The sequence below is a fragment of the Bombyx mori genome, chromosome 15 (assembly GCF_030269925.1).
Source record: "Bombyx mori chromosome 15, ASM3026992v2".
Taxonomy (NCBI): Eukaryota; Metazoa; Arthropoda; class Insecta; order Lepidoptera; family Bombycidae; genus Bombyx; species Bombyx mori.
Genome location: NC_085121.1, coordinates 7957746 through 7970671, shown reverse-complemented (window position 1 = coordinate 7970671; position 12926 = coordinate 7957746). Strand labels below are relative to the sequence as shown.

The 12926-nt window shown below is 35.0% G+C and overlaps 1 protein-coding gene across 1 annotated transcript in view; it reads right to left on the bottom strand.

The window, feature by feature from the left end:
* Positions 1–11421, bottom strand: part of LOC101745723 (mucin-2) — a 55096-nt gene extending 43675 nt beyond the window's left edge. Inside the window, exon 1 of the mRNA XM_004928693.4 lies at positions 11035–11421. The gene's annotated coding sequence lies outside the window, so the exon portion shown is untranslated. The remainder of the gene's footprint in view (positions 1–11034) is intronic.
* Positions 11422–12926: the final 1505 nt, after the last annotated feature.

The window sequence follows — 12926 nt, the reverse complement described above, 5'->3', positions numbered from 1 at the left end:
ATGTTAGAGTAACAGCTATGAAAGGGAAATCTTCCACCAAGCGGGTATTTTTCATAAACTCACGGTGCTTTTGTTATACGGACCATTGCAAGTTTATCTTCAAAATGTTGTTAGCGCGATTCAGGTTTTTACCAGATTTCTTCTTTCCTATGATAGTCACTGCCACAAAATCATCTTTTCTAGTCTGAAGAGCGGAACAGTCATTATACTCTACAATTGAGACCTCATCATACCTTTAAGGGAGCGGTGGCTTACATGGTAAGACACCTACAGACTCCGGAAGACAAAAAAAGGCTATGAGCTTAAGATAAGAGTCACAAATCTAAAAACATAAAAAAAAAAATAAGCCAATATGTAATGACTTTCTAATGGCAACCTAAATATCCAATGAGAACAAGTTTTATTACTGACATAAGTAGTTTATTAAATCGTTTGTAAGCAAACCGTGACGTGGTCATAGCATTTTACGCCGTGAGAGCTATTGTGGCACAGCCCTAATATTTATGCGTATGAAATAATTAATCACATTCAACTCACAACTCATTCCATTGGTTCCATTCACTGAAAGTGGCTCACGTAACAAAGGAACGGTAACCCGATACGTGACAAGAAATATGATGCATTAGACGTCCCGTATTATTCTATTTCTGGGACCCATTTACTGACTAATTGCTGACGACCATTGACGTTTTATGAAATAGTGCGTGCTTTAAAATAATACAATTTTACATTATTTATACGACGTCAATGTAAGAACTCTTTTTTTTATTCTAACGTACCTACCATGTGCTCCAGGTAATATTGTTTTGATTCCATGCATAAAATGCTAATGACATATTAATTAATTCAGATTAGAATTCAAACAATCGTTTTTTATTTGTAATTTTTTTTCTATCCCTCAAATGTTATTTTTTGTTGTCCCTCGAACTGTAATACGTTGTTGTTTACGAACTGCTATGATGGTAACTGCTATAATGAGTGGTTGTGATGTTCGCGGTAACACCTAATATTTCACGAAAATTTTACTATTCCAAAAACAATATGCGACGTCTATGCTCGGACGGATGCAGAGGTATTCGTGATTGTAGTGGCGTGTCGCGGGTGAAATCGTGGATCCGCTCGGCTAGCGGTGAAAAATAGCACTTTATCGGCCTAAGCCGTAAATATTAATAATATATAGACTCGAGAAAAACGCTTATTTTTGCCGCCGCTCACCTTGAGATATGGTTGAGGTCTTAATTGCCTTCTATTTAAATGATTTTACAACAACTAGGAGAGTAGGTATGCATGTTGAAAAACAAGCATGTTACATATTCGTCTGGTCTCATAATAAACCAATCTAATACTAAGGGAGGTGAATTGTTTATTTGACTCTCAGATGTAATCATGCTCACAATGTAACTGTTTTGTATTTGTGCACAAGTGTCAAGAAAGAGAATCATATTGCAAGAGCATGGCTCTTCGGAAGGTTAAAATTGCACTTTTACGACTTTAAAGATGTATATTGCAACGACTATTACCTTAAATGAAAACGAATAAAATGCTACATTTTAAATCCTTATTTTCATACGGAGTATCAACATTTTTTTCATATACTTTAAATTAAATTGATGTCCATATAAAAAAAAAATTATGTGTAACATTATCAAAGATTCGTAGCTTGCAGTACCAATAGAAAAAAATCTTTGGAGTCGGTCGTCATAAGATCCACATTCCTCACATTCTACGGTGTAAAACTGATTGATTATTTTTAGAGTTTGATACTTAGTGGCTGGTATATCGATCATAATAATTATCAATAAATTTTATACTATCTTATGTTGTATTATCTCTTGCTAGAGATATCTGTTCAATAAGACAGGAAAGGCAATAAATGAAGGAAAAGTACTCGAAATATTGTATTTAAAAGATTTATATACAGAAAATGAATCCTTAATTATATGTACGTGAAACTGCATTAAGATTGTCATTGCCTTGCTTGGGAAAAATTGTCGGAAAAAGAAAAAGCATAACTGATACCTATAGAAAGCCTATTTTAACCTCGAAAAATGTATGCGTTTCGCTCTGTAAGAGAATTGAGTCTTCGACCTTAACTTACAAGGTTTAACCCACTACGGCAATAAAACAAATGCAAAAATTACATGGTACATACGGTTATTGGTACCATAAATTAGGTTCGGTTACAATGAAATACATATCTGCACGAAACACGTTTAAAACAAAATGAAGACCTTCAAATCTATAAAACTACAAAATAGCAATTATGTAATATGAATTTACGGAAATCGGAATTATTTGCAAATAATTACCAAACGGCGTGAATGAAAAACTAAAACGGTTGTATAAGTTATTTTTATTTATGCAAAACAGCTTTTACATTTTCTCTCGAGTTGAGTTGTTCGCTTCGAAATTTCCTCCAACGCCCTATGAGTTTTGAATTTGAAAAAAGAACACTGTGACAATTCCCACAGATTTTGTTGAAACGGGACGCAAAAAAATCCGCAAGTTCCGCTAGGAATCTAATAAAATTCACAACGCGTCGTCACACGTCTACGCTATATCTCACGGCACCTGACGTGGGATTATATTAAAAAAAAAGAATAAAAATTAAAGAGTCGAGTGCGATATCAACTCATCATACGGACAATCTTTAGAGAGTAAATATAAAATCACGAAGAAAAAGTTATGTAAAAATTTTATGAATCTTATTACATATATAAATACTTTTCCTTGATCGGTGGTGGCTTGCACTATAAAGGCTGTCCCGCCCTTCAAACCGAAATCATTACTGCTTCATGCTAGAAATAAGTAGGGTGGTGGTCACATGACGCTCTACCACCAGATGTTATTCCTATACCGTGGGAGTTATTTGTACATTTATTAAGTACGTATTTCATTAGAAAAATTGATAGCTGCCTGCGGATTTGAACACGCATCAACTTATCCTTTAGGCCACGATAACTTTTTTTTTTAATTTTTATTTAAGGAGATTATTCACCTAGTGAATATGTCACTCCATTGTGCAACAAAAGATAGTAACAAAAAATTATATAAAAAAATTAAGGAAACTCTTATCGTCTCTGAAGGCCCACCAACACTATTTTATAAAGTGACTTAGCCATTTCGGATTCCGAAAAGGCTAATACGCAATTTACACCTCCAACTTGTCGAAAATCTGTATAAACACGATAACTTTGGGACACCAATGTGCAAAAGTGCTCATTACTTTCTGGTAGTCATATTTTGTTGTCTTACTATCTCAGATAGAACCGGTGTGTGAGCAAAATATTTTTGGTGAATTCTCAAACGCTATATAAAAAAAAATGCACGCAAAGTAAGATAAATAAAAACATAACGCGCGTAATCAACACTCTAGTGTAATGAGGAAAAGTTTTGTTCGCTTCATTTTGCCGGTACACAAAATGTGAACCAGACTATTAATTCTTATAATACGTGAAGCAAAAACTTTGTATCCCTTTTTACGAAAATTGCGCGGACGGAGGAGTATGAAATTTTCCACACTTATTGAGAATATAGAGAAGAAGTGCACAATGCTAATATTTTTTTAAAATAATGCATAAAAGATACATTAAATCAATAAAGAAAACATTACACACACTACATACCATGTATTTGACGCACACACGAATGCATACTATTTATTGTCAAACTTTTGTTCTTGACGTCTGTGGTTAATTTGAGAATAGATTAAATATTGTTTGTCTTTATTAATATATTTTTTTAGTGTAGCCTTGGCGAAATTTGTGATTATAGAAGTATAAAATAGAATCATAATAGTGTACAAACTTATTATACAATTCCAATTAATTATAGTCGAATTTCGAGTACTGCGGGACCTCTAGTTAATTCATAAAATAACAAATGAATGTTTCCTTTTAAATTGAGTTGGTAAATTATTACATGGCTAGGTACCGATTTTCTTATACCTTGTATTGTTTAAACGCTACTATTGGCTCGAGACCTCGTTTATTCAAACTAATGAAAGGTAAAGTTAAATATTTACTAAGTTTTTTTTATGTCGGATCCAAACTGGAATAAGAAGTCGCCTAATTACTGAGCTTCAGGCATAATTACAATTTTCCTTGTTCTGTAACCATGATGACTTAGGTTCAATCTGGAAAACCCAATCTTATCTGAGTACTTGATCATTAGTAACATAAAATACAACATTGATTTATAGACAAAAGTGGGTGGATAAATCGTAGTTGCTGAACTAATTTGCGAAATTTACTCGGACCGGTCGAGCGAGGGTAATCATTCTCGTTTTGAATATAAATTATCTACTAATAAATTAATGCACTATAATAATCTACACAACGAAACTATTAAGTCAAATTAGTTTAAGTTCATACATTTTGAAAATAGTTTTAAATTTTCCATCTGCTTCAATTACCTATAAATTAAACAAGAAAGTGTTAATCGCCATTTCATTCCTACGAATGTTTGGCTATTCAGCTAATTCTATCCGATAAAGGTACGTCTTCTAACCGATTAATCGGTTTTTTTTTCCTACCTAAGCTGATAGCCTTGACAGGCTATTTCAGCGTAACGTTAACCAGTAGGTGAGTTCACGGGGCTAAAACCGGAGTGATGCTAACACTGACTCTAGCAAGAGCAATGCTTCGCAGAATCTACCACCGGATCGGAAACGTGACCCACTGAGAAGATTCGGCGAGAAACTCAGTGGGCTGTGTTTATGGGTTAATTCGCTCGTCGTGCCCTTCGTCGCAAGCGACGGGTTCGACGAGAACGGTGACCTGTGCTTGAGAGGCCTAAAAGCACCGAGAGTGAATCCGGGGGATCCGACAAGACATGTTTCGGGCGACGGCGGCCTAGCTAACATCATGTTTATTACCGTAGTAAAAACAATTATCATTTAAGGTTATGTTTGCACTTTCTTCATTCATTGGTAAATTACAATATACGCAATACCAGAAGGGCATCGCCAAGAAGGCAATCGGGAGCATGGGCGATCTAACGGATGCTTCTACGTGTACATTGTCAGCGAAAGTACGACCACTCTGACAAGAGTGTCTAATCTAAAATGTCTAAAATAAAAAAATAAACGTAAGAACAAAACAAAAAAAAAATGTTGGTGACTAAGAACGACAATTGATCATCAAAGTTGCTCAATCATTTAACTAGTTTTATTTATTTTATAACGTTCTCTCAGAATGCTACAAACATTCCTGCCTATTTCAGCCGTGAAGCAGTAATGCATTTCGGTTTGAAGGGTAGGGCAGCCGTTATAACTATACTAGAGACATTAGAACTTATATCTCGAGGTGGGTGGCGCATTTACGTTGTAAATGTCTATGGGCTTCAGTAACCACTTAACACCAGGTGGGCTGTGAGCTCGTCCACCCATCTAAGCAATAAAAATAAAAACGTGTCATATTTAAATTGTTTAGTTTTCGCAAAAATCCAATTGTCAATAAATACCTACTCATTGTATAGTTAGGAAACCGCTTACATTCATGAATGCGACTAATCTATAATTGTACAGTTAGTTAGGTAAGCCATTGCGGTCTACAGGTACCTAAATGTGAAATTCTGAATACTCAATAATTATAGTTCGTGCAACAGATTGGTACTAATTGTCACTATGTTACCAGTATTAGAGCGAAAACACACAGTGCATTTATTGACGAGGAGAGAGAAATCTAAGGAGAAAAGTACGGAAGTCTGCAATGGGAAATCATTTTAAAAATTCTACAATTGTTTAACTCAACTTTAGAGATTATCTTAAAATCTGGAGACATTACTTTAAAATCGAGTTTATGTTTCTTCAAATAGTCCTACGACCACTGGGTCACGAGTTGTTCTAAACTTATTTTAAATTCACATATAAACGTATTCAACTGAATTCCGGACAATAAAAAACCACGTACACAAAACTTTTTACTTATAAAACCCTCTTTAGATTCAGTTCACGTGCATTTACGTAATTCACAAAATCGAATTGTCCAAGTGCAGCGGACAAAGGCGGATCCAGTGTGTGACCTCCGTTTAGTTTTCGACATGAGTCACCCATTATCGAGTCGTTCAAACCAAAAAACTGCCCACACTAACGACCTCTTCAATGTCAAAATTTACCGCACACGTCACTGTTTCGATTTAATATTATACCTAACTAGCGACCCGCCCTCGCTTCGCTTAGGAAACTGTAATTTATTATTGATAACAGTATTTCTTCACTATTTAATGGATGTGATTATACATATAAACCTTCCTCTTCAATCACTCTACCTATAAAAAAAACCGCATCAAAATCCGTTGCGTACTTTTGAAGATTTAAGCATACATAGGGATATAGGGACAGAGAAAGCGACTTTGTTTTATACTATGTAGTGATACCTAAAATATCCATACCTATAACTACCAATAATCCGGTATCCCCCTTAAAAGCAGGCTGTGAGCTCGTCGACTCCTCGTAAACATTAAAAAAACTTAATCTATGAAATTTAATAGCTAAGAGTTATTTTCCTAAAAAAAAACCATCCGTATGCTAATTAACCTATGACTGAATCTAATGAAATCGTATAAACACTTTTTGTTTAATTAAAAGTGTGTTTGTGAGCATCCTTGTATTCTGGTATTCTTTTATAAAATGGGACATTTTCAGTGATGGCTTACTATTTAAATTAAAACGCAAGCTTTAAATTTATTTTTTATATTCGTTTTAGCGATCAAGTTTTTCGTTCATTAATTTATCTCAAACAAAAAATTTCTGGCAAATGGAAACCCATTATATATATTTTTTAAATCAATTCCAATTTGATATCGAACATAAAAGCTATAATGGCACACACACTTAAACATAAAGCACAGAAATTTATTTTATAAATTGTTGAAGCCGGTTCTAGAGTTGATGTTAGCGATCGATATAAGGATTTAATTATAAAAAATATATTATTAAAGTGATTCGTAAAATATGTTACCAACGAGATTATTGGATTTCTGTGCTCTGCTGTCATTTTTATAATCTAACTTCAAATTAACAAAACACGGCTGGAAATTATCAAAACGATTGTCGTTTCCTTCAAATCCGAACGGACGAATACTTCGCGGCAGAAATTCGCAGGATAGTGGTATCTTCCTATGCGGGCTCAACACCACTAGTAATAGATTCAGTCACGTAGTACTTATTTCGTACCGATCCTGTAGACCGAATGGTAAACAGTCGACGTCGCCCTAAGCACGTCATTACGGATCCTCCCGATCCATTAACGGTGCTTTTAGTTACCTCAAGCACCGGTCATCGTCCTTGCCGAACCCGTCGCTTGCGACGAAGGGCTCGACGAGTAAATTAACCCATAGACACAGCCCACTTAGTTTCTCGTCGGATCTTCTCAGTGGGTCGCGTTTCCGATCCGGCGGTAGATTTTGCGAAGCACTGCTCTTGCTAGGGCCAGTGTTAGCAACACTCTCGGTTTGAGCCCCGTGAGCTCACCTACACATTAAGGAGAAGCTTAAATAGCCTCTCAAGGCTATCAGCATAGGTAGAAAAAAAAAGGTATTTACTTAAAAAAAATGTTCTTCTCCTCTATTTCTAGTTCGCTTATTACCACTTAAGCCACACTACAAGTGCCTAATCATTTCCCGTTCAAAAATACGATATTTTTCTTTTCTCTTCTCAATCAAAGAACTACCCCATAATCCAGGTCAATGGAAACATTCATTTTAGTTTATGAATCGTGCACGGTTGTTTAGAAATCGTCACGTTTTTTGTAGTAGGTATTACGAAATATCTACGACGCTCGATGGTCGATTTATAAAAAGAAGTTAGACAAGTGGAAAAAAGTTTACACTTCGTTAGCCAATGGTATCTAGTTTCGATTCTAATTTTGTTTTTGATTTAATTTTGATCGCCTCATTGGACTAGTGTTGGGTGTCAGTTATTAAACGCAAAGTACCTACACGAAATCCGAGCTCTATTCTCAATTCCAGATCAAAATGCTAAGTTTGTGAAAATTATTTGACAATTAAGGTTAATTACTTGTTCTCTGTTCGTATGTTTTACTATCACTTACAGGAAATAATACTAGTTTGGGAACAAGACAACGTAGTAAAAATCACATCATGGTAAATTTCAACAAATAGTGCGAACGAGAAATGAATATGAGTTACTTTAGTGTGAATGTGACATAAATAGTGCTTTGCAAAATGGAAAATTTTTTTACTTAATAAAATACTCTCAGAAGTATAATTTTGTATGAATGTTGATTCTTCATCGAATTTTATAAGATCGGATAATAAACTCGTTTAAATACTGAGCGGCATTTTAATTTTATTCACACAATGAAGCATATTATTATTTCATCTGTGAATATTATTAAACACAAAATCTTGGTGAATATTATTCGCATTTAAGTGTTTGTAATACGTACGTATAGTCATTACCAACTTAATAGTTACGATCATGTTTGGAATGGCTGTTCAAAATGAGATAATACAAAAACAACAATACAAACAACGCAGCACTTAAGTCGGTTATGACTCAATAGTAAGTTGATAATTATTTAATATTAAAAAATATTCTTTCACAGTTCCCTCATATTCTGCACCAGACGCGGCGGACTATTTAAGACTTTAGTATCTAACTAGCTTTTTCATAAACCATCGTTACAATGCTTAACTTACTTAAGCTTTAACCCAGTTTGTTATTAGAGTCACATCTATGTAACATATATTCCATTAGTCTTCATCATTTTTATTGCTATAGTGTTAGGTGGTTACGGGAGTCCATAGATATCAACAACGTACCTAAATGCCGCCATTCATTGAGATATTAGTTCTAAATCTTAATTTTATAGTAAAACGACTGCCCCACCTTACAAACCGAAACGCATAACTGCTTCACGGCAGAAATGGGCAGTGTGGTGGTACCTACTCGCGTGGGATCACAAGGCGCCTTACCACCAGTAAAACCTGCACTCCTGCATACGATTTCCGATTTAATATTTGTGATGCTCACTATCTTTATGTTTTATATGGTACAGTTGTACACAGAAATACGCGAAGGGATTATAATAGATGACAGATCTATATTTTCACATATGTTTGTAGGCCTCTACGGGGGCACTCCATATCATCCTGTAAGTATAATAAAAGGCGACTAAGTGATTCACCGATGATCAGGATTCAGCGTTTTTTAATTACCTACGTTTGATAACCTGAACATACTGCGTTACACGTTCCGCTTGTTTTAATATTGTTTTAGTTTATCAAAGAATCTTAAAATCCAGCTGATATTAGCTCATATAACTTACAACACAAATACTAACCACTTTCAGTCACGAGGTAGAAATCTCTGTCCTACCTTCAAAGTCGGGAAGCAGAATGTTTCGCCATGGAAACAGGGGTGACAATAGAATGTAATGGATTAGTGCAGTTAGGGCGTTTTGTGAAATTGACTAATTAACTGTCTATTCCTGTCACCGGGCAACTATTCATTGCGGTCTGAAGAACAGGGTAATTTTAAAACAGTCCAGACCTCAACTTCATGTTAATACCTCGCTGACTATTTAAGAACAAATGTTCCCTGAGCATCTATGGAAATAAAAGCCAATATTGTGTTGCAGGGACCCTTAGCAATTCAATGACATGTAAATATGTTTTTAATTCGGATACCTTATCCTCATTCTTTAATGAATTCGAGGTCCTAACCTTCGGATTCATAAAACCATACTCAGCTACCTTGCGAGAGAGTTACGCCACGAAGGCTGCTGTTACGAAGGTGTGAATAAAGGCTTAGTCACATTACGTACTTATTCAATATGAGCTATTCATAAAGACAAATTTAAATATAATTAAAACTTCTTTTACGGTTTTATCACGCGTTTTTTATTATCAATATATTTAAAAACACGAGATTGAATAGTAAAAGTAGTTTTTAGTAAATTTGTGAAGAAAACATAAACCTATTTCTTTGACCAATCTCAAAGTTTGTCAAATTGAGAAACAATGCAAAAACTTGGATCAAAATAGAAAGTGGTAATGAGGAAAGGTTGATAATATAACAACTTTTTTTTTTTATAGCTTAGATGGGTGGACGAACTCACAGCTCACCTGATGTTAAATGGTTACTGGAGCCCATGGACATCTACAATGTAAATGCGCCACCCATCTTGAGATATAAGTTCTAAGATCTCAGTATAGTTCAATGGCTGCCCCACCCTTCAAACCGAAACGCATTACTGCTTCACGGCAGAAATAGGCGGGGCGGTGGTACCTACACGCGCGGACTCACAAGCGGTCCTACCACCAGTAAAAAATGAAACTAAATTTAAAAAAGAAACCCATCTAAGTAGAAAACTGAAGACAGAAAGCAGTAGAAAATATTACTATGAGGGTACGAAAGCTCTGAAAATTACCATCAAGAAGAGAAGATGTTAAGTGGCGATAAAACTTCCTCTTTTCCTTTCAGGTTTCATAATGAACTGGACGAATAGATGTAACTTAATGTAATTGAAATTACCATGTGGAATTTCTATAAATGTTACAGGGAGCTTTTAAAGTACTTCTTAACACGATTTTCATTATTTTATTTTGGACGGCCCGGCGCGGCCTGGTCATTTATTGCCACACATAAATACGTTTTTTCATACAAACACGGGATCAGGTGGGATAATTGTCGATGCCATTGCTTAGTTAGGGTTTAACTTTTCTTTTTACGGGAATTAATTTACAGGTTTTGTGGACAAAATTACATCATTTACAATTCTATCTATTTATCTATCTATACAATAACTACAAATAAATAAATAAATTTAGGTAAAAATATCCCTTAATTCTGGTAATCATGTCAGGAAAGGTTTGTCGATTGTCAATTAAATTATCTTTGCATATCCCTACCTTTCTTAACCAATAAAATGTGTCTAATTTAATTAACCAAAAAGAACCTTTAAAAAACATAATTTCTATTAGAATTACAAAGCTCTAAAAGCACGGATAAATTTTTTTAATCGGCTCGTAATAAAAACAAGCTTAGGATCTTTCTGAAAAACTTACCTTAACAAACGTGACAATCCAATGGAATTTCGAAATAAAAACACAACAGAACCACCAGAACCAGAAACTTAAGTTGAAGAAATACACCACAAGAGGGGAGATTACAAAATAATATTATAGTAAAATGAAATCACCAGGGTCAAACATCAACGCACGATTCTAACAAAACGCGTTTGGCACACCATACACTAGAGCAACGTGACCCGTTCAGGAATCTCGTATCGAACCGTACTGCAGCATCGAGCCTTACAGACGTTTCATAATCAATGCGTGACGGTTGTAATATTTACGTAATTTTTTTTTCAGTCAGCGGTCGCGATGTTCTCTGTCTCCACAACCAAACGTACCACTCCCGGTGAACGCACGGGCCGCACTGCTCGCCAACAACGGCAAAAGGTCGTTCGTTACCCACATTCTCTTTCCGCGCAAGCCTTCTCAAGTTAGACTGAAACAGAACATACATAACTCGCGGCGCTGACAGAGACGAAAACAACACAGCCTCAGAAACTCGAACTGGAGCCTTTATAGTTCTAAGCTAACCGCTCTTTGCCTTTATAAATTATTTGAAAGGCATAGATCATTGCACAAGCGTTTGTTATGTGTAAACGGAAATGACAAAAACATTTATTAATGTGTACGTTGCTTTTGTCTTAATGAAACCACCCATTAAATCCACATCCAGCAATGCTATAATAGCAAAAGAAAACTCATTTTCTCTCCGCTACTTTCCACAACTGTTACGATACAGCGCTTCCGCTGATGATCGGTAGATAGTATGTTCAGATAATGTCATTGGACTCGGATATACGTACATTTTTAGAGAAAAATATCCAATAAGCGCTCAATCTTCTGATGAGTGGCAGTAAAACCTTTTTATTTGATTTCTTCATATAAAAGGAGCCGGAAATCCGAAAATGAATTAACGTCTGTGGCTTGTTTTGTTAGTGTACTATGCGTTCGCTTATTTTTTATCGGTTAGATAAACTTTGTACGTAAGTTGTATTTTGGGCTTCACGAAAGGATATTTTCACACATCCATCAACTATCACACAGGTGGCGCGCGGATAGTTTCGACAAATATGTCTTTGATGATCGAGTGTCAGTAATATAATCAAAGTTTTAATATTAAATCTTTGAACTTAATATAGTAGTATTCTCGAGTACGCCTACTCGAACTTTAAGCAGCGGTTATTTAAGTGCGAGTGAAATTCGAGTTTTCGTAGGTATTGTCTAAGGATTACAGTATCATAATATCATTGTATGCTACGCAAATTTCGACTCTTTGTTTACCTAAAATATTGAAACAGGAAATTGAATATGTGAGTTGATTATGGCCTGTACCTTTATTTTCATTATTGTTTGATTGTTTAATGAAAATTGTTGATTAAGTCATTTATTTTCGAAATTAATTTTTATATAAGTGTTATTCGGTCTACAAGTATTCGAAAATAGCAAAATTGATTTAGGCTTTTTGAAGTTGTGCGTTTACTGGTATGAAGCTTTATTTTTGAATAAGATTTAGGTTCGCATATCGCATACAACGGACACACAATAGGTAAGCTAGATATGTAGATAGGTATCTTAGCGGTACATAACGTATTTGATTAGGTATTTATGGCAACACCTAAACTTTAGACATAAAATGTACAATGGCCGATCCAATTCCTAAGACATTCCATACAAGCCAAACAACGTAGTAAGTACGAACATGGGAGAGATAAAAAACAATTACCGAAACAAATGTTAAGAATTCGGATTGAAAGAAAAATAGGAAATATCGAATATACTTTTATACGAATGAATTAAGGCAAACAATAGAATTCATATTTTAAAAAGCTCCGAAGAAAATAAATACCCTGCAGCGATCTTTTGTTTTATCGAGATTTCCTTAT